Source organism: Oncorhynchus mykiss, chromosome 5 (genome assembly GCF_013265735.2).
Source record: "Oncorhynchus mykiss isolate Arlee chromosome 5, USDA_OmykA_1.1, whole genome shotgun sequence".
Lineage (NCBI taxonomy): Eukaryota > Metazoa > Chordata > Actinopteri > Salmoniformes > Salmonidae > Oncorhynchus > Oncorhynchus mykiss.
In genome coordinates, this window is record NC_048569.1 from 49,008,360 (window position 1) to 49,030,116 (window position 21,757).

Consider the following 21,757-nt stretch of genomic DNA (forward strand, 5'->3'; position numbering starts at 1 on the left):
GAGACGGAGTCTACAACCCACACAAGTGGCTGAGGTAGTGCAGCTCATCCAGGATGGAACATTAATGCGAGCTGTGGCAAGAAGGTTTTGTGTCTGTCAGCGTAGTGTCCAGAGCATGGAGGCGCTACCAGGAGACAGGCCAGTACATCAGGAGACGTGGAGGAGGCCGTAGGAGGGCAACAACCCAGCAGCAGGACCGCTACCTCTGCCTTTGTGCAAGGAGGAGCTGGAGGAGCACTGCCAGAGCCCTGCAAAATGACCTGCAGCAGGCCACAAATGTGCATGTGTGCTCAAACGGTCAGAAACAGACTCCATGAGGGTGGTATGAGGGCCCGACGTCCACAGGTGGGGGTTGTGCTTACAGCCCAACACCGTGCAGGACGTTTGGCATTTGCCAAAGAACACCAAGATTGGCAAATTCACCACTGGCGCCCTGTGCTCTTCACAGATGAAAGCAGGTTCACACTGAGCACGTGGCAGACGTGACAGAGTCTGGAGACGCCATGGAGAACGTTCTGCTGCCTGCAACATCCTCCAGCATGACCGGTTTGGCGGTGGGTCAGTCATGGTGTGGGGTGGCTTTTCTTTAGGGGGCCCTCCATGTGCTCGCCAGAGGTAGCCTGACTGCCATTAGGTACCGAGATGAGATCCTCAGACCCCTTGTGAGACCATATGCTGGTGCGGTTGGCCCTGGGTTCCTCCTAATGCAAGACGATGCTAGACCTCATGTGGCTGGAGTGTGTCAGCAGTTCCTGCAAGAGGAAGGCATTGATGCTATGGACTGCCCCGCCCGTTACCCAGACCTGAATACAATTGAGCACATCTGGGACATCATGTCTCGCTCCATCCACCAACGCCACGTTGCACCACAGACTGTCCAGGAGTTGGCGGATGCTTTAGTCCAGGTCTGGGAGGAGATCCCTCAGGAGACCATCCGCCAACTCATCAGGAGCATGCCCAGGCATTGTAGGGAGGTCATACAGGCACGTGGAGGCCACACACACTACTGAGCCTAAGAGGCTCACTTGTTTTAAGGACATTACATCAAAGTTGGATCAGCCAGTAGTGTGGTTTTCCACTTTAATTTTGAGTGTCACTCCAAATCCAGACCTCCATGGGTTGATACATTTGATTTCCATTGATAATTTTTGTGTGATTTTGTTGTCAGGACATTCAACTATGTGTTCCAAGATGGCATAGCAGTTCAGACGTCTTTTGTCCTCGTCTTGTCGTGTCCCATATATATACAGTGCCTTGCGAAAGCATTCGGCCCCCTTGAACTTTGCGACCTTTTGCCACATTTCAGGCTTCAAACATAAAGATATAAAACTGTTTTTTTTTGTGAAGAATCAACAACAAGTGGGACACAATCATGAAGTAGAACGACATTTATTGGATATTTCAAACTTTTTTAACAAATCAAAAACTGAAAAATTGGGCGTGCAAAATTATTCAGCCCCTTTACTTTCGGATGTTCTAGCTGTGTCTGAATCCTGGCTTAGGAAGACCACCAAAAATTCTGAAATTTTAATCCCAAACTACAACATTTTCAGACAAGATAGAACTGCCAAAGGGGGCGGTGTTGCAATCTACTGCAAAGATAGCCTGCAGAGTTCTGTCCTGCTATCCAGGTCTGTACCCAAACAATTTGAACTTCTACTTTTAAAAATTCACCTCTCTAAAAACAAGTCTCTCACCGTTGCCGCCTGCTATAGACCACCCTCTGCCCCCAGCTGTGCTCTGTACACCATATGTGAACTGATTGCCCCCCATCTATCTTCAGAGCTCGTGCTGCTAGGCGACCTAAACTGGAACATGCTTAACACCCCAGCCATCCTACAATCTAAGCTTGATGCCCTCAATCTCACACAAATGATCAATGAACCTACCAGGTACCTCCCCAAAGCCTTAAACACAGGCACCCTCATAGATATCATCCTAACCAACTTGCCCTCTAAATACACCTCTGCTGTCTTCAACCAAGATCTCAGCGATCACTGCCTCATTGCCTGCATCCGTAATGGGTCAGCGGTCAAACGACCTCCACTCATCACTGTCAAACGCTCCCTGAAACACTTCAGCGAGAAGGCCTTTCTAATCGACCTGGCCGGGGTATCCTGGAAGGATATTGATCTCATCCCGTCAGTAGAGGATGCCTGGATATTTTTTTTAAATGCCTTCCTAACCATCTTAAATAAACATGCCCCATTCAAGAAATTTAGAACCAGGAACAGATATAGCCCTTGGTTCTCCCCAGACCTGACTGCCCTTAACCAACACAAAAACATCCTATGGCGTTCTGCATTAGCATCGAACAGCCCCCGTGATATGCAGCTGTTCAGGGAAGCTAGAAACCATTATACACAGGCAGTTAGAAAAGCCAAGGCTAGCTTTTTCAAGCAGACATTTTCTTCCTGCAACACTAACTCAAAAAAGTTCTGGGACACTGTAAAGTCATGGAGAATAAGAACACCTCCTCCCAGCTGCCCACTGCACTGAAGATAGGAAACACTGTCACCACTGATAAATCCACCATAATTGAGAATTTCATTAAGCATTTTTCTACAGCTGGCCATGCTTTCCACCTGGCTACTCCTACCCCGGTCAACAGCACTGCACCCCCCACAGCAACTCGCCCAAGCCTTCCCCATTTCTCCTTCTCCCAAATCCGTTCAGCTGATGTTCTGAAAGAGCTGCAAAATCTGGACCCCTACATATCAGCCGGGCTGGACCCTTTCTTTCTAAAATTATCTGCCGAAATTGTTGCCACCCCTATTACTAGCCTGTTCAACCTCTCTTTCATGTCGTCTGAGATTCCCAAAGATTGGAAAGCAGCTGCGGTCATCCCCGTCTTCAAAGGGGGTGACACTCTTGACCCAAACTGCTACAGACCTATATCTATCCTACCATGGCTTTCTAAGGTCTTCGAAAGCCAAGTCAACAAACAGATTACTGACCATTTCGAATCTCACCATACCTTCTCTGCTATGCAATCTGGTTTCAGAGCTGGTCATGGGTGCACCTCAGCCACGCTCAAGGTCCTAAACGATATCTTAACCGCCATCGATAAGAAACATTACTGTGCAGCCGTATTCATTGATCTGGCCAAGGCTTTCGACTCAGTCAATCACCACATCCTCATCGGCTGACTCGACAGCCTTGGTTTCTCAAATGATTGCCTCGCCTGGTTCACCAACTACTTCTCTGATAGAGTTCAGTGTGTCAAATCGGAGGGTCTGCTGTCCGGACCTCTAGCAGTCTCTATGGGGGTGCCACAGCGTTCAATTCTTGGACCGACTCTCTTCTCTGTATACATCAATGAGGTCGCTCTTTCTGCTGGTGAGTCTCTGATCCAGCTCTACGCAGACATCACCATTCTGTATACTTCTGGCCCTTCTTTGGACACTGTGTTAACAACCCTCCAGGCAAGCTTCAATGCCATACAACTCTCCTTCCGTGGCCTCCAATTGCTCTTAAATACAAGTAAAACTAAATGCATGCTCTTCAACCGATCGCTACCTGCACCTGCCCGCCTGTCCAACATCACTACTCTGGACGGCTCTGACTTAGAATACGTGGACAACTACAAATACTTAGGTGTCTGGTTAGACTGTAAACTCTCATTCCAGACCCATATCAAACATCTCCAATCCAAAGTTAAATCTAGAATTGGCTTCCTATTTCGCAACAAAGCATCCTTCACTCATGCTGCCAAACATACCCTTGTAAAACTGACCATCCTACCAATCCTCGATTTCGGCGATGTCATTTACAAAATAGCCTCCAATACCCTACTCAACAAATTGGATGCAGTCTATCACAGTGCAATCCGTTTTGTCATCAAAGCCCGATATACTACCCACCATTGTGACCTGTACGCTCTCGTTGGCTGGACTTCGCTTCATACTCGTCGCCAAACCCACTGGCTCCATGTCATCTACAAGACCCTGCTAGGTAAAGTCCCCCCTTATCTCAGCTCGCTGGTCACCATAGCATCTCCCACCTGTAGCACACGCTCCAGCAGGTATATCTCTCTAGTCACCCCCAAAACCAGTTCTTTCTTTGGCTGCCTCTCCTTCCAGTTCTCTGCTGCCAATGACTGGAACGAACTACAAAAATCTCTGAAACTGGAAACACTTATCTCCCTCACTAGCTTTAAGCACCAACTGTCAGAGCAGCTCACAGATTACTGCACCTGTACATAGCCCACCTATAATTTAGCCCAAACTACTACCTCTTTCCCTACTGTATTTAATTAATTTATTTATTTTGCTCCTTTGCACCCCATTATTTTAATTTCTATTTAGCACATTCTTCCACTGCAAATCTACCATTCCAGTGTTTTACTTGCTATATTGTATTTACTTTGCCACCATGGCCTTTTTTTGCCTTTACCTCCCTTATCTCACCTCATTTGCTCACATCGTATATATACTTGTTTATACTGTATTATTGACTGTATGTTTGTTTTACTCCATGTGTAACTCTGTGTCGTTGTATGTGTCGAACTGCTTTGCTTTATCTTGGCCAGATCGCAATTGTAAGTGAGAACTTGTTCTCAACTTGCCTACGTGGTTAATTAAAGGTGAACTAAAAAAGTAAATACAAAAAAATAAAAAAGTATTTAATAAGAATTATTAATTCATTCAGATCTAGGATGTGTTATTTTAGTGTTCCCTTTATTTTTTTGAGCAGTGTATATATATATATATATATATATATATATATATACTTTTTTATTATTATTCGGAGAGCCTGTTTCTGTCCTGCCCTTTACTGTGGTGGAGGGCATGTGATGTCCACAGCCTCTTCATCGCAAAACTCTCTGATCTTCTCAAAAATATAAGTTTGTCTAGCTGTGTCCAGTTGGTGCTTGTACAGGCAGACAATCTCTGGGAGGAAGGATGTCAGCATTGCGCAGCAGCTGAAACCTGGTCCCGACTGAGTCCGAATGCTCCTTGGAAACAACAACACCAGGCTCCAGAGCATTGAAGCTGTAAAACAGGAATTAACAGCATTTCTTTTGACATTACATCCTTGTACAACGTCAACTCAACTCCCAGGTTTAGATACGAAGAATAACCTCATACAATACAATGAAAATTATATTCACCTGAAGTGCTGGTACTAATTGATCTGTTGCAGTGGCCTGACGTACGGAGTCAGGTGTTGTTGCCAGCCATAGCTCTCCACCAGCATCGTACCATGCTTGATGAGGCCGAAGCACCAGTCGGGGGCAAACTCATTATTAAGGAGGAAATGTTGATTACGTGTTGAGCAAAATCCCAGCTGTAATGCATCCTGATGTCTTTGCTTGCTGGTTCAGTAGGGCCCCCCAGAGGCAACTGCAGGTCTTGACAGGTGGTCTTGCAGTCAGCAACCATCTTCTGGTAGACAGACCGCTCACTCTGAACAAGCAGGAGATGCTGCTCTTGTTTCTTCAGCTTGGCTGACTTAACAGCTTCTGGCAGATTGGCAGATCTGAAGACCTGATAGTTGTTCCTCTGTCACTGCCAGCACAGGTCTGTCCTTGGCATGGTGCTTGAGATGGGGGGCAGCAATTTTCTCCACAGATTCCTGAAGGAAGACAGCCTGACTACACATATCTCTGGAAAATACAGAAACTATGTGAGAACAATAAAAGTAGTGCCCATCATATTGGAATAATAAATGTGTTTATGCTTTAAATACCAAGTGTTGTCCTCAATTCCTTGTAGAGACGCCACACTGCTGCTTTTGTCACATGGGATGGCAGCAGCTTTCCACCAAAGTGTTTGGGTCCTGGGTGGCATCCTGGTAATACTATTGCATTATCCTCTGCATAGTTGTTGAAGTTCACCACTTGCTGCACATCCTCATGCTTCAGGTGTAACCTGTGTTAGCTTGGGCCAGCTCTCTTTTTGATGGGAGGCATTATACCATTCTCCTTGTATGACTGGTGAAGGAAAGTTAAGTGTGTTCTACTGATGCTGAAAGATAAATTCCAGATATTAACGTTACACACACTTCATACATATAAGTTAATGTTAGCTAGCAAGCCAGCCACTTATCCTCCGCTAACAGCAAGCTTTAACTTGGGGTCTTTTGTTTAGACATGAAACGTTAATGTTAGCTAGCTAGCTAAAAAATGAAATAAAATCCCAATCCATAGAGTAACGTTAGCAAGTCAGCCATCGAACTCCATTTGGCTAGCTAACAGCAAGCATTAACTAGCAAATACACACCGATGGTCATAGCTAGCTAAAGTTAACCAAAATAGGTTCAATATTAGATTCTTACCCGTATACATGGATGAAAGCTTCATAGCAAACCGCAACCCCTTTTATTAAATAAGATGTGATTTCCGTTTAGTTTGAACAGCTTGTTTGACCCGTTGTGTCAAGTCACTCTGGTTCACACTGACCGTGTGCAATGCCATGAGAATCATCAGATCTTTCTTCCTCTGTCACCGATGCCATGGTTTCCCTTAGTTTGAAGATGCAATCCGGAGACGTGTTTTATACAACAGTCTTCTGTGTTCTCTTTTTGACTCCCTATGCATTTGCAATCAAATGGCAGAATTATATTAATCTCCTTATCATACTCTGCTTCTACCAGACATTCTACAGATTTCAAAACTCGGTCAACTTCTTCTGTGACAACAACACTGTTGATTTTCTCCATCACTGTCAACAGAAGACTCTTCAATGTCTTCTTCAATTAAAATTATTTTTTTAACCTAAATATGAGGTATTTCCTCATCATCTGATTCATTTTCAGAGTCAGAGAGTCAGCATGGTACGATCGTCCTCCAGAAAGTAGTCCATCACAACGTTTCCCACTGACCTTTGTTGATAGAGCCTGATAAATTCAGGGCAGCAATGTTATTGAGAGCATTAGCAACATATTTGCAGTTCTCCATGGCTAAGGTTATATATTTCGAAAACAACTGCAGTAGAGAGGACTATCTACGCATTACGAGCAGCTGATTTTATAGACTATAAAAGATGCTACACCGCAGACCAAATCAAATCAAAATGTATTTGTCACGGGCGCTGAATACAACAGTGAAATGCTTACTTACAGGCTCTAATCAATAGTGCAAAAAAGGTATTAGGTGAACAATAGGTAAGTAAAGAAATAAAACAACAGTAAAAAGACAGGCTATATACAGTAGCGAGGCTATAAAAGTAGCGAGGCTACATACAGACACTGGTCAGTCAGGCTGATTGAGGTAGTATGTACATGTAGATATGGTTAAAGTGACTATGCATATATGATGAACAGAGAGTAGCAGTAACGTAAAAGAGGGGTTGGGGGGTGGTGGGTGTTGGGACACAATGCAGAAAAATATCCCGGTTAGCCAAAGTGCGGGAGCACTGGTTGGTTGGCCCAGTGTACAGTAAAAGTGACTATGCATACATGATAAACAGAGAGTTGCAGCAGCGTAAAAAGAGGGGTTGGGGGGGCACACAATGTAGCCGCTTGCCATGCGGTAGTAGAGAGAACAGTCTATGACTGGGGTGGCTGGGTTCTTTGACAATTCTTTGGACCTGAGTCCTGAGGTCCTGGATGGCAGGCAGCTTAGCCCCAGTGATGTACTGGGCCGTACGCATTACCCTCTGTAGTGCATTGTGGTCGGAGGCCGAGCAGTTGCCGTACCCTGCAATGATGCAACCAATGTTCTCAATGTTGCAGATCGTAGAACGTTTAAAAAAAATATATATATATTTACCCCCTTTTCTCCCCAATTTCATGGTATCCAATTGCTAGTAGTTATTATCTTGTCTCATCGCTACAACTCCCATATGGGCTCGGGAGAGACAAAGGTCGAAAGCCATGCGTCCTCCGAAACCCAACCCAACCAAGCTGCACTGCTTCTTAACACAGCGCGCATCCAACCCGGAAGCCAGCCACACCAATGTGTCGGAGGAAACACTGTGCACCTGGCGACCTGGTTTGCACGCACTGCGCCCGGCCCACCACAGGAGTCGCCGGTGCGCAATGAGACAAGCTGGCACAGCTAGCTCTGCATTGCAGTGCCCTAGACCACACCGCCACCCGGGAGGCCCAGCTGTAGAACCTTTTGAGGATCTGAAGACCCATGCCAAATCTTTTTAGTTTCCTGAGGGGGAATAGGCTTTGTTGTGCCCTCCTCACGACTGTCTTGGTGTGTTTGGACCATTCTAGATTGTTGGTGATGTGGACACCAAGGAACTTGAAGCTGTCAACCTGCTCCACTACAGCCCCGTCGATGAGAATGGGGGCGTGCTCGGTCCTCCTTTTCCCGTAGTCCACAATCATCTCCTTTGGCTTGATTATGTTGAGGGATAGGTTGTTATTCTGGCACCACCCGGCCAGGTCTCTGGCCTCCTCCCTATAGGCTATAGGCTATAGTCTCGTTGTTGTCGGAGATCAGGCCTACCACTGTTGTGTTGTCTGCAAACTTAATGATGGTGTTGGAGTCATGCAGTCGTGGGTGAACAGGAAGTACAGGAGGCAGGTTTCCTTAGTTTTCTTGGGCACAGGGACTATGGTGGTCTGCTTCAGGGACATGTTGAAATGTCAGTGAAGACACCTGCCAGTTGGTCAGCACATGCCCCAGAGCACACGTCCTGGTCATCCGTCTGGCCCCGTGCCCTTATGAATGTTGACCTGTTTAAAGGTCTGACTCACGTCGGCTACAGAGAGCATGATCACACAGTCGTCAGGCACAGCTGATGCTCTCATGAATGCCTCAATGTTGCTTGCCTTGAAGCTAGCGTAGAAGTGATTTAGCTCGTCTAGTAGGCACTGGGCAGCTCGCAGCTGTGCTTCTGTAATAGTTTTCAAGCCCTACCACATAAGATGAACTTTGGGGCTGGTGTAGAATGATTCAATCTTAGCCCTGTCTTGGCACTTTGCCTGCTTGATGGTTCATTGGAGGGCCTAGCAGAATTTCTTATAAGCTTCCGGGTTAGAGTCCCACACCTTGAAAATGACATCTCTACCCTTTAGCTCAGTGCGAATGTTGCCTGTTATCCATGGCTTCTGGTTGGGGTATGTACGTACATTCACTGTAGGGAAGACGTCCTCGATCCACTTATTGATAAAGCCAGTGACTGATTTGGTGTACTCCTCAATGTCATCGGAAGAATCCCGGACCATGTTCGTCTGTGCTAGCAAAACAGTCCTGTAGTTTAGCATCTGCTTCATCTGACCACTTTTTTTATTGACCGAGTCACTGGTGCTTCCTGCTTTAATTTTTGTTTGTAAAACAGGAATCAGAGGGACAGAATTGTGGTCAGATTTACCAAATGGAGAGTGAGGTAGAGCTTTGTATGCATCTCTGTGTGTGGAGTAGAGGTGATCTATAATTTTTTTCCCTCCGGTTGCACATTTTTCCCTCCGGTTGCACATTTAACATGTTGATAGAAATGAGGTAAAAATCCCCAGCCACTACGAGTGCCGCCTCTGGGTGACTGACTTTACGGAATTCAGAAGTACAATTCTAGTCTTTCAGAATTTGGTCAGATATACAGTATGTTTGCCAATCAGTTGGGCTGCCAGACTTATTTCACATACCTTTAGCCTCTCAACCATATTCTTCAAATCCTCATCAAGGGGATTTAACCGTTTTTACAGTCATTTTCTAAATGGGTGTGTGCTTATTAGTAAGCACATACCCATTTAATGTTTCATTTATCATAAGTGCAGCGTCTGGTTGCTCCTCATTACACACCACAGACCAGCAAATATTCTTTACATCATGAACATATGAATCACTACAAAACTTATTGCACAACCTCCTATACACTATATTAGGCCCAGCCTTTGGAACTTTGATTTTCCTAGATATGGCTACTATATTGTGAACACTACATCCTATGGTTTTGGTTACTGCATTAAAGCAGCATTGGTAAGGATGTGATCAATGCATGTTAATGATTTCATTTCTGTGTTGTTTGTAAATATCCTGGTAGGTTGACGGAATGAATCATTCATTACAAAACCCACTGATATTGCCAACTACTTTAATGATTTTTTTCATTGGCAAAATGAGCAAACTTAGGCATGACATGCCAGCAACAAACGCTGACACTACACATCCAAGTATATCTGACCAAATTATGAAAGACATGCATTGTAATTTTGAAGTCCGTTCAGTAAGTCTGGAAGAGGTGAAAAGCCGGAGATGAGATGAGAAGCAGGGACAGTTTGTCAACATTTAATAAGGAACAGACATGAAACAAGACAGGTACAGCATTAGCACACGGTCAAAACAACAACATTCGACAGTCAATGCAGCAGCGGGGAACAGAGATGGTGAACTGACAAATATAGGGGAGCTAATAAACAGGTGATTGAGTCCAGGTGAGTCCAATAATACGCTGATGCGCGTGATGGGGAAAGGCAGGTGTGCGTACTGATGGTGCAGGAATGCATAATGCTGGGGAGCCTGGTGCCTTCGAGTGCCAGCGAGGGGGAGCGGGAGCAGGCGTGACAATTGTCTTTCAATAATGATTAGCCACTGGGGTCTTGCAACTTAGATGGAAATTACCTAAGATAATAGTGGATGATATTACCACTCCTATTTGCCATATCTTCAATTAAAGCCTACTAGAGAGTGTGTTCACTCAGGAAGCAAAAGTTATTACCCTACCTAAGAATAGTAAAGCCCCCTTTACTGGCTCAAATAGCCGATCAATCAGCCAGATACCAACCCTTAGTAAACTTTTGGAAAGAATTGTGTTTGACCAGATACAATGCTATTTTACAGTAAACAAATTGGTAACTGACTTTCAGCATGCTTATAGGGAAGGACATTCAACAAGCACGCAAATTATTGATGGTTGGCTGATGATGATAAAATGATTGTGGGAGCTGTTTTGTTAGACTTCAGTGCGGCTTTTGACATTATCGATCATAGTCTGCTGATGGAAAAATGTGTTAATGCTTTACACCCAGTGCTATATTTGTATTTGTGTTCATTAGGGATCCCCATTAGCTGCTGCTTGCAAAGGCAGCAGCTACTCTTCCTGGGGACCCAACATATTAAGGCACTTACCTTACATATAAAACAAAAGATAAAACTGTGCATCATAAAACAATATTACACCACTACATAGCTACAATACAAAATGTATAATACCACCATACAACAATATTACGTGTGTGTAATGCAAGTTTTATTTTACCTTTCTTTAACCTGTAGTGACACCTCATCCCGTGAACGGGACCGTTGTCATCATCTGACACTAATTAGCATAACGCAACGGACGTAAATCTTCCTAGAAAATATTCCTATTCATGAAAATCACAAGTGAAATATATTGGAACACAGCTTAGCCTTTTGTTAATCACCCTGTCATCTCAGATGTTCAAAATATGCTTTACAGCCAACGCTAGACAAGCATCTGTGTAAGTTTATCATAGCCTAGCACAGCATTATGCCTTTCTAGCAGCAGGCAACGTTGTCACGCAAATCAGAAAAGCAATCAAATTAAATCGTTTACCTTTTGATGAACTTCGGATGTTTTCACTCACGAGACTCCCAGGTAGACAGCCAAAGTTCATTTTTTCCCAAAAGATTATTTTTGTAGGCGAAATATCTGCATTTGTTCTTCACGTTTGGCTGAGAAATCGCCCAGAAATTGCAGTCACGAAAACGGCGAAAAATATTCCAAATTAGCTCCATAATATCGATAGAAACATGGCAAACGTTGTTTAGAATCCATCCTCAAGGTCTTTTTCTAATATCTATTCGATAATATATCCGTCGGGACAATTCGTTTTTCACTAGGACCGATTGGAGTAATGGCTACCTTTGTATTTTACGCGAGAATCTCTCTCGGAGCCACCATGTGACCACTTACGCAATGTGGCTGCCTACGGCTATTCTTCAACAGAAATGCGTAAAACTTTGTCACAATGCTGTAGACAACTTGGGGAATACGTAGAAAGCGTAAGCTCGTTGATGGTACATTCACAGCTGAATAGGGAGTCATTGGAACGCAGTGCTTTCAAAACCTCGGGCACTTCCGGATTGGATTTTTCTCAGGCTTTCGCCTACATCAGTTCTGTTATACTCACAGACAATATCTTTACAGTTTTGGAAACGTTAGAGTGTTTTCTATCCAAAGCTGTCAATTATATGCATATTCTAGCATCTTTTCCTGACAAAATATCCTGTTTAAAACGGGAACGATTTAAAAAAAAAAATGAAAATACTGCCCCCTAACACCAAGAGGTTAACTAGGCAAGTCAGTTAAGAACCAATTATTATTTTCAATGACGGCCTAGGAACCGTGGGTTAACTGCCTTGTTCAGGGGCAGACAGACGATCTTGCGGTTACTAGTTCAACGCTCTAACCACTAGGCCACACTGCCGTCTGTGTGTTTGTGTGTGTCTCTTCACAGTCCCACTGTTCCATAAGGTATATTTTTATCTGTTTTTTAAATCTGATTATACTGCTTGCATCAGTTACCTGATGTGAAATAGAGTTCCATGTAGTTATGGCTATATGTAATTCTATGCTCCTCCCATAGTCTATTCTGGATTTGGGGATTGTGACGAGACCTCTGGTGCCATGTCTTGTGGGGTATGCATGGGTGTCTGAGCTATGTGCTAGTAGTTTGAACAGACTGCTCCAGGGTTACTCCAAGCACTTTAGTCACATCAACTTGCTTAATTTCCACATACATCTTGTGTCTGAGCCACTGAATTGCCACTCCTCTTTGTTTCTGTATTGACGTTTTGCCTGTTTGATTGCCTTACGGAAGGCATGACTGCATTGTTTGTATTCAACCATATTCCCAGTCACCTTGTTATGGTTAAATGCGGAGGTTTGTGCTTTTGAGCGAAAGCTGCCATCTATCCACAGTTTTCGGTTTTGGCAGGTTTAGTCACAGTGGGAACAACATCCCCTATACGCTTCCTGATGAACTCAGTCAGTGTATACTACAATGTTATTCTCAGAAGCAAACCGGAGCTTATCCCAGTTGGTGTGATGAAAACAATCTTAAAGCATGGATTCCAATTGGCCAGACTTGTTACATGGCACCACACAGGTGATCCCAAGTGCAGACTCAGACGAGTAGACAGGGATAAGGTAACAAAGGTACTGGGTGTCCCTCAGCCACGCTCAAGGTACTAAACGATATCATAACCGCCATCGATAAAAGACAGTACTGTGCAGCCGTCTTCATAGACCTTGCCAAGGCTTTCGACTCTGTCAATCACCGTATTCTTATCGGCAGACTCAGTAGCCTCGGTTTTTCGGATGACTGCCTTGCCTGGTTCACCAATTACTTTGCAGACAGAGTTCAGTGTGTCAAATCGGAGGGCATGCTGTCCGGTCCTCTGGCAGTCTCTATGGGGGAGCCACAGGGTTCAATTCTCGGGCCGACTCTTTTCTCTGTATATATCAATGATGTTTCTCATGCTGCGGGCGATTCCCTGATCCACCTCTACGCAGACGACACCATTCTATATACTTCCGGCCCGTCCTCTGACACTGTGCTATCTAACCTCCAAACGAGCTTCAATGCCATACAGCACTCCTTCCGTGGCCTCCAACTGCTCTTAAACGCTAGTAAAACCAAATGCATGCTGTTCAACCGTTCGCTGCCTGCACCCGCACGCCTGACCAGCATCACCACCCTGGATGGTTCCGACCTTGAATATGTGGACACCTATAAGTACCTAGGTGTCTGGCTAGACTCTAAACTCTCCTTCCAGACCCATATCAAACATCTCCAATCGAAAATCAAATCAAGAGTCGGCTTTCTATTCCGCAACAAAGCCTCCTTCACTCACGCCGCCAAACTTACCCTAGTAAAACTGACTATCCTACCGATCCTCGACTTCGGCGATGTCATCTACAAAATTGCTTCCAACACTCTACTCAGCAAACTGGATGCAGTTTATCACAGTGCCATCCGTTTTGTCACTAAAGCACCTTATACCACCCACCACTGCGACTTGTATGCTCTAGTCGGCTGGCCCTCGCTACATATTCGTCGCCAGACCCACTGGCTCCAGGTCATCTACAAGTCCATGCTAGGTAAAGCTCCGCCTTATCTCAGTTCACTGGTTACGATGGCAACACCCATCCGTAGCACGCGCTCCAGCAGGTGTATCTCACTGATCATCCCTAAAGCCAACACCTCATTTGGCCGCCTTTCGTTCCAGTTCTCTGCTGCCTGTGACTGGAACGAATTGCAAAAATCGCTGAAGTTGGAGACTTTTATCTCCCTCACCAACTTCAAACATCTGCTATCTGAGCAGCTAACCGATCGCTGCAGCTGTACATAGTCTATTGGTAAATAGCCCACCCATTTTCACCTACCTCATCCCCATACTGTTTTTATTTATTTATTTTTTCTGCTCTTTTGCACACCAATATCTCTACCTGTACATAACCATCTGATCATTTATCACTCCAGTGTTAATCCGCATAATTGTAATTATTTGCCTACCTTCTCATGCCTTTTTGCACACAATGTATATATAGACTCCCCTTTTTTCTACTGTGTTATTGACTTGTTAATTGTTTACTCCATGTGTAACTCTGTGTTGTCTGTTCACACTGCTATGCCTTATCTTGGCCAGGTCGCAGTTGTAAATGAGAACTTGTTCTCAACTAGCCTACCTGGTTAAATAGAGGTGAAATAAAAATAAAAATAAAAAATGTATTGGAAAGTGGGGGGGGGGGGGGTGGATAGGATTCAGGCCAAGGGAAGCTTGGGCAGGTAGCAGGGGGCCAGGAACTGAGGCTGGGACAAGGGGAGTAGGGGCAGGGTAAGCAGGTCCGTAGCAGAATCCAAGGAAGCAGTAGAGCGGGGGTCCAGGGCAGGGAAGTAGGACTGGCGAGACGAAGGACTGGCGACAGGAACCAGTCAAAGCAAATGGAACTGTAGTGGAGAGAAAAGCAGCATCAGGCTAGGAAAAACAGGATAACAAGATCTAAGCAGGAACAAATGGCTTGAAAAGCAGACTGACTGAGCAGAGGCTATGATCTGGCAGCGTCGAAGTGGCAGGGCTTGATTATGGAACAGGTTGCAGCTTGTAGGGATCATCTTTGCCTCCAGCACACCTGTCTCCACTCACACAGAGAGGGAGAGAGCACTGGGGGAGTGGTGGCAGGTTAGGAAGACACAGGATGAGAAGTAGAGGGTGTGGCAGGAGCAGATGTAACAAGACCAGCGTGGAATAGACCTTAGCATGGGTACATACTGTCTGAGTTTCTGCCTATAGGAAGGGAGGAGCAGAATGGAGTCGTGATCTGATTTGACCGAAGGGAGGGTGAGGGAGGGCCTAGTAGCCATCCTGGAAGGGAGAGTTACAGTGGTCGAGAGTTTTTGAAATGCGAGCACTACAGGCAATGTGTTGATAGAACTTTGGTAGCGTCTCCCTCAAATTTCCTTTGTTAAAGTCCCCAGCTACAATAAACGGCTGTGACTATAACCGAAGAGAATTCTCTTGGGAGGTAATAAGGTCGGCTTTTGATTTTGAGGTATTCTAGGTCGGGTGAACAAAAGGACTTGAGTTATTGTATGTTATCACAATCACACCATGAGTAGTTTATCATGAAACATACACTTCCTCCTTTCTTCTTCCCGGAGAGTTCTTTATTCCTGTCTACGTGATGTATTGAGAAACCAGCTGGCTGTATGGATGGGAACAGTATATCTGGAGAGAACCATGATTCAGTGAAACAGAGTATGTTACAGTTCTTGATGTCTCTCTGGAAGGAGATCCTCACCCTGAACTCATCTACTTTATTGTCCAGGGACTGAACATTAGTGATTAATATACTCGGAAGAGGTGGATGGTGTGCGCACTTCCTGAGTCAGACTAGAAGTTCACTTCGAATACCTCTTCTCCACCGACAGCATTTTGGAGGAGCCTCTGCGATGAGTTCAATTGCATTTGGAGGTATAAACAAAGGAACCAATTCGAGAAAGTCCTAATTCTGGTCAGAATGCTGGTGAGTTACCGTCGCTCTGATATCCCAAAGTTATTTCTGGCTGCATGTAATAACACAAAAAATGTTCTGTGCTAATAATAGAAATAACTGATAACAAAAAAATACTGCAAAGTTGCTTGGTGTAACGAATGCGCTGAGAGTCAGGATGCAAGTTCAGGGAGTGAGTGTTTTAATAAATAAATGCAACTAAATTACAGAACAAGAAACACAAACAACGCACAGACATGACACAGAAACAATGAATCCTGGGGAAGGAAACAAAGGGAGTGACAAATATGGGGAAGGTAATCAGGAAAGTGATGGAGTTCAGGTGAGTCTGACGACACGCAGGTGTGTGTATTGATGGTGACATGTGTGCACCATAATGAGCAGCCTGGTGACCTAGAGGCCGAAGAGGGAGCACATGTTACACTTAGGAGCTAGAAGCAGAACTGCCATGTCTGTTGGTGCCATCTTACTTCAAATCAAATTTTATTTGTCACATACACATGGTTAGCAGATGTTAATGCGTGGGTAGTGAAATGCTTGTGCTTCTAGTTCCGACAGTGCAGTAATATCTAACAAGTAATCGAACAATTCCCCAACAACTACCTAATACACACAAATCTTAAGCGGTGAATGAGAATATGTACATGTCGGTATATGGATGAGCGATGGCCGAGAGTCGAGGTGCAATAGATGGAATAAAATACAGTATATACTTGTGACATGAGTAATGTAAGATATGTAAACATTATTCAAGTGGAACTACTTAGAGTGCATTGTATAAAGTGACTAGTGATCCATTTATTAAATTGGCCAGTGATTGGGTCTCAATGTAGGCAGCAGCCTCTCTGAGTTAGTGATTGCTGTTTAGTAGTCTGATGGCCTTGAGATAGAAGCTGTTTTTCAGTCTCTCGGTCACTGCTTTGATGCACCTGTACTGACCTCGCCTTCTGGATGGTAGTGGTGTGAACAAGGCAGTGGCTCGGGTGGTTGATGTCCTTGATGATCATTTTGGCCTTCCTGTGACATGGGGTGCTGTAGGTGTCATGGAGGGCAGACTGCACCAAACTTGGAGAGCCTTGTGGTTGTGGGCGGTGCAGTTGCCGTACCAGGCTGTGATTCAGCTTGACAGAATGCTCTCGATTGTGCATCTAAATATTTGTCAGGGTTTTGGGTGACAAGTCAAATTTCTTCAGCCTCCTGAGGTTGAAGAGGTGCTGTTGCACCTTCTTCACCACACTATCTGTGTGGGTGGACCATTTCAGTTTGTCTGTGACTTGTATGCCGAGGAACTCAAAACTTTCCACCTTCTCCACTGTTGCTCCCTCTGCTGTTTCCTGAAATCCACGAGAATCTCCTTTGTTTTGTTGACACCACACTCCGAGTGCCCTCACCTCCTCCCTGTAGGCTGTTTTGTCGTTGTTGTTAATCAAGCCTATTACTGTTGTGCTATCTGCAAACTTGATGATTGAGTTGGAGGCGTGCATGGCCACACAGTCGTGGGTGAACAGGGAGTACTGGAGGGAGCTGAGCACGCACCCTTTTGGGGTGTTGAGGGTCAGCGAAGTGGAGATGTTGTTTCCTACCTTCACCACCTGGGGGCGGCCCGTCAGAAAGTCCAGAACCCAATTGCACAGGGTGGGGTTAAGACCCAGGGCCTCCAGCTTGATGATGAGCTTGGAGGGTATTATGGTGTTCAATGCTGAGCGGTAGTCAATGAACAGCATTCTTAAATAGGTATTCCTTTTGTCCAGATAGGATAGAGCAGTGTGCAGTGTGATGGTGATTGCATCGTCTGTGGACCTGTTGGGGCGGTATGCATACTGAAGTGTGTCTAGGGTGGCTGGTAAGGTGGAGGTGATATGATCCTTGACTAGTCTCTCAAAGCACTTCATGATGACAGAAGTGAGTGCTACGGGGCGGTAGTCATTTAGTTCAGTTATCTTTGCCTTCTTGGGTACGGGAACAATAATAGGCATTTTGAGGCATGTGGGGAACACAGACTGGGATAGGGAGCAATTCAATATGTCTGTAAACACACCAGCCTGCGCATGCTCTGAGGATGCGACTAGGGATGCAGTCTGGGCCAGCAGCCTTGCGAGGGTTATCATGTTTAAATGTTTTACTCACATAAGCCACAGAGAAGGAGAGGGGGGAGGGCGCAGTCCTTGTTAGAGGGCAGTGACGGTGGCACTGTATTATCCTCAAAGCGGGCAAAGAAGGTGTTTAGTTTGTCTGGAAGCGTGACGTTGGTGTCCGTGACGTGGCTGGATTTCTTTTGGTAGTCCGTGATTTCCTGTGGACCCTGCCACATACATTTCGTGTCTGAGCCTTTGAATTGAGACTCCACCTTGTCCATGTACTGGCATTTGGCTTGTTTGATTGCCTTGTGGAGGGAATAACTACACTGTTTATATTCTGTCATATTCCCAGACCTCTTTCCATGTTTAAATGTGTTGGGTCGCGCTTTCAGTTTTGCCGCCATCCGTCCACGGTTTCTGGTTAGGGTAGGTTTTAATAGTCACAGTGGGTACAACATCTCCAATGCACTTCTTTATAAATGCACTCACCGAGTCAGCACTATAGTTCGATGTTGTTCTCTGAGGCTGACCAGAACATATTCCAGTCTGCATGATAAAAACAATTTTGAAGCGTGGCTTCCAAATGGTCGGAGCAGCATTGAATGGTTCTCTTCACTGGTACATCCTGTTTGAGTTTCTGATTATAAGACGGAAGGAGCAAGATCGTGTCATTGTCGAATTTGCCGAAGGGAGGGTGGGGGAGGGCTTTCTATCCATTACGGAAGTTAGAATAGCAGTGGTCAAGCGTATTGCCCATGCGCGTAGCGCAATCAATATACTGGAAGAATTTAGGTAGCCTTGTTCTCAATTTTGCTTTGTTAAAATCCCCAGCTACAATAAATACAGCCTCAGGACATATGGTTTCCAGTTTGCATATAGTCCAGTGAAGTTCCTTAATGGATATTTGGATTGACGATAAACTCTCTTTTAAAACGCACGTTGAAAAAATGACAAAGCTGAGAATTTAGATTGCTTTCTTTAACTTGTTATGGCTGCAATCCCGATATCGGGATAAGTGTCATCAACAACTGCTGAATAGCATAGCGCTACATACAATAAATATTACTATACATATTTATATTCATGAAATCACAAGTGCAATATAGGAAAACACAGCTTACGCTGTCATGTCAGAATTTGAAATTATGCTTTACAGCGAAAGCAATCCAAGCGTTTGTGTAAGTTTATCGATCGCATGATAAAACATTAAGTACACTTAGCATCAGGTAGCTCGGTCACAAAAATCAGAAAAGCAATCAAATTAATCGTTTACCTTTGATGATCTTCGGATGTTTTCACTCATGAGACTCCCAGTTACACAACAAATGTTCCTTTTGTTCCATAAAGATTATTTTAATATCCAGAATACCTCCGTTTGTTTGTCGCGTTATGTTCAGAAATTCACAGGAAAGAGCGGTCATAACAACGCAGACAAATTCCAAATAGTTTCCATAATGTCCACAGAAACATGTCAAACGTTTTTTATAATCAATCCTCAGGTTGTTTTTAAAATATTTAATTGATAACATATCAACCGCAAATGTCTTTCACAGTAGGAGAGGGAAAAGCAATACCTATCCAAACTCTGTTGCGTAAGCAAAATTCATGTGACCACTTGACGCGATGTTATTGTTCTGGCTCATTTTTCAAAATAAAAGCCTGAAACTATGTCTGAAGACTGTTGATACTTTGAGGAAGCGATAGGAAAATGAATCTGGTTCATATCCCTTTAAATGGAGCAAAGGGAGGCTATGGAACATGGAGTTTTCAAAATAGAAGCCACTTCCTGCTTTGATTTTCCTCAGGGAAATTTCGCCTGCAAAGCAGTTCTGTTATACTCACAGACAATATTTTGACAGTTTTGGAAACTTTAGAGTGTTTTCTATCCAGTACTAATAATAATATGCATATATTAGCAACTGAGACTGAGGAGCTGGCCGTTTACAATGGGCACCTTTTATCAAAGCTACTCAATACTGCCCCTGCAGCCATAAAAAGTTAATGGAAATTAATCCTGACTCACTTTGGAAAGTAGAAGAAAGATTGTTCAAGCAACGCTTCTCCCAGTAATTGAGTATGGTTATATAATCTACACTACAGTATAGTACACCTACTCATTCAAGTTTATTTTATTTTTACTACTTTCTACATGATAGAATAATAGTGAAGACATCAACACTATGAAATAACACAATGGGTCACGTAGTAACCAAAAAAGTGTTAAACAAATCAAAATATATTTGATATTTTAGATTCTTCAAATAGCCACCCTTTGCCTTGATGACAGCGTTGCACATTCTTGGCATTCCCTCAACCAGCTTCACCTGGAATGCTTTTCCAATAGTCTTGAAGGAGTTCCCACATATGCTGAGCACTTGTTGGCTGCTTTTCCTTCACTCTGCCGTCTGACTCTACCCAGAAATTCCACAAGTTAACATTTAACAAGGCACAGCTGTTAATTGAAATGCATATTCCAGGTGACTCCCTCAAGAAGCTGGTTGAGCGAATGCCAAGAGTGTGCAAAGCTGTCATCAAGGCAAAGGGTCGCTATTTGAAGAATCTCAAATATAAAATATATTTTCATTTGTTTAACATGTTTTTGGTTACTACATGATTCCATATGTGTTCTTTCATAGTTTTGATGTCTTCACTATTATTCTACAATGTAGAAAATAGTACAATAAAGAAAAACCCTTGAATGAGTAGGTGTTCTAAAAATCTTGACCAGTAGTGTACATGAATGTGTCAGCCTCTGTTTTAAAACCTTTACATTCAGTCTATCATTCAGCACTGCGTTTTATCACTGGGGACAATTTTCCTAAACATCACTGCCTTTTGTATCGTTTTGTTGGCTGGGACTCTCTGACTACCATAAGGGACCAGCATTGGTTACTTTTTGTATATATAGCAATTCTTCAGAGACTCCCCCGCTACCTAAGCTCATGTATTAATAGTCAACCCATCCATTTTCAGACCTGCTCTCTGGACTGGCTGGTTCTGGAGGTTCTGCGGGTCTCCACTGATCTGGGAAAATGTAATTACATTGATAATTCCCCCAGCTCGTTCAATGACCTTCAGGCCACCTTGAAGCTGAACTCACTGGTCTCCGTTGGACATTTTAGATCAATTTTGAGGGAGATCAAATATTACAGTTGTGCTTGTTTAGATTAATCTTGTTGTATTTATTGTATTGTGTCAATGTGGCTATTTTGCTTAATGTTGTATTGAATTGTGTGTTCATGTTCGCAGGACTCCAAGTCGGCTCCTCTCCTTGTTCGGGCGTCGTTTGGCGGTGGCCGTCACTGCTCCATTTTTCATGTATCCATTTGTTTTGTCTTGTTCCCTACACACCTGGTTTTCATTCCCCAATCAATCTACATGTATTTATTCCTCTGTTCCCCATCATGTCTTTGTGTAAGATTGTTTGTGTTACGTGTGTATTGTTGACGCGCCAGACTGGCTTGTTTTTTCCGTGTTATTTTTCACAAAGATGTTTATTGTTAAACATAATTCTTGTGACTGTTTGGCGCATTTTGCACTTTTGCCTAAATAAAGTGTACGCCTGACAAATCTCTGCTCTCCTGCACCTGACTTCGCTACCAGTACGCACACATCTGACAGAATCTTATACCTACAATGGAGTCAGCAGGAGCAGGTACCCCGGTCAGAGGAGTCGAGGAGCGCATCCAGGAACACGCGGCAATGCTACGTCATCTCGGTGCCCTGATGTATCGCATTGTC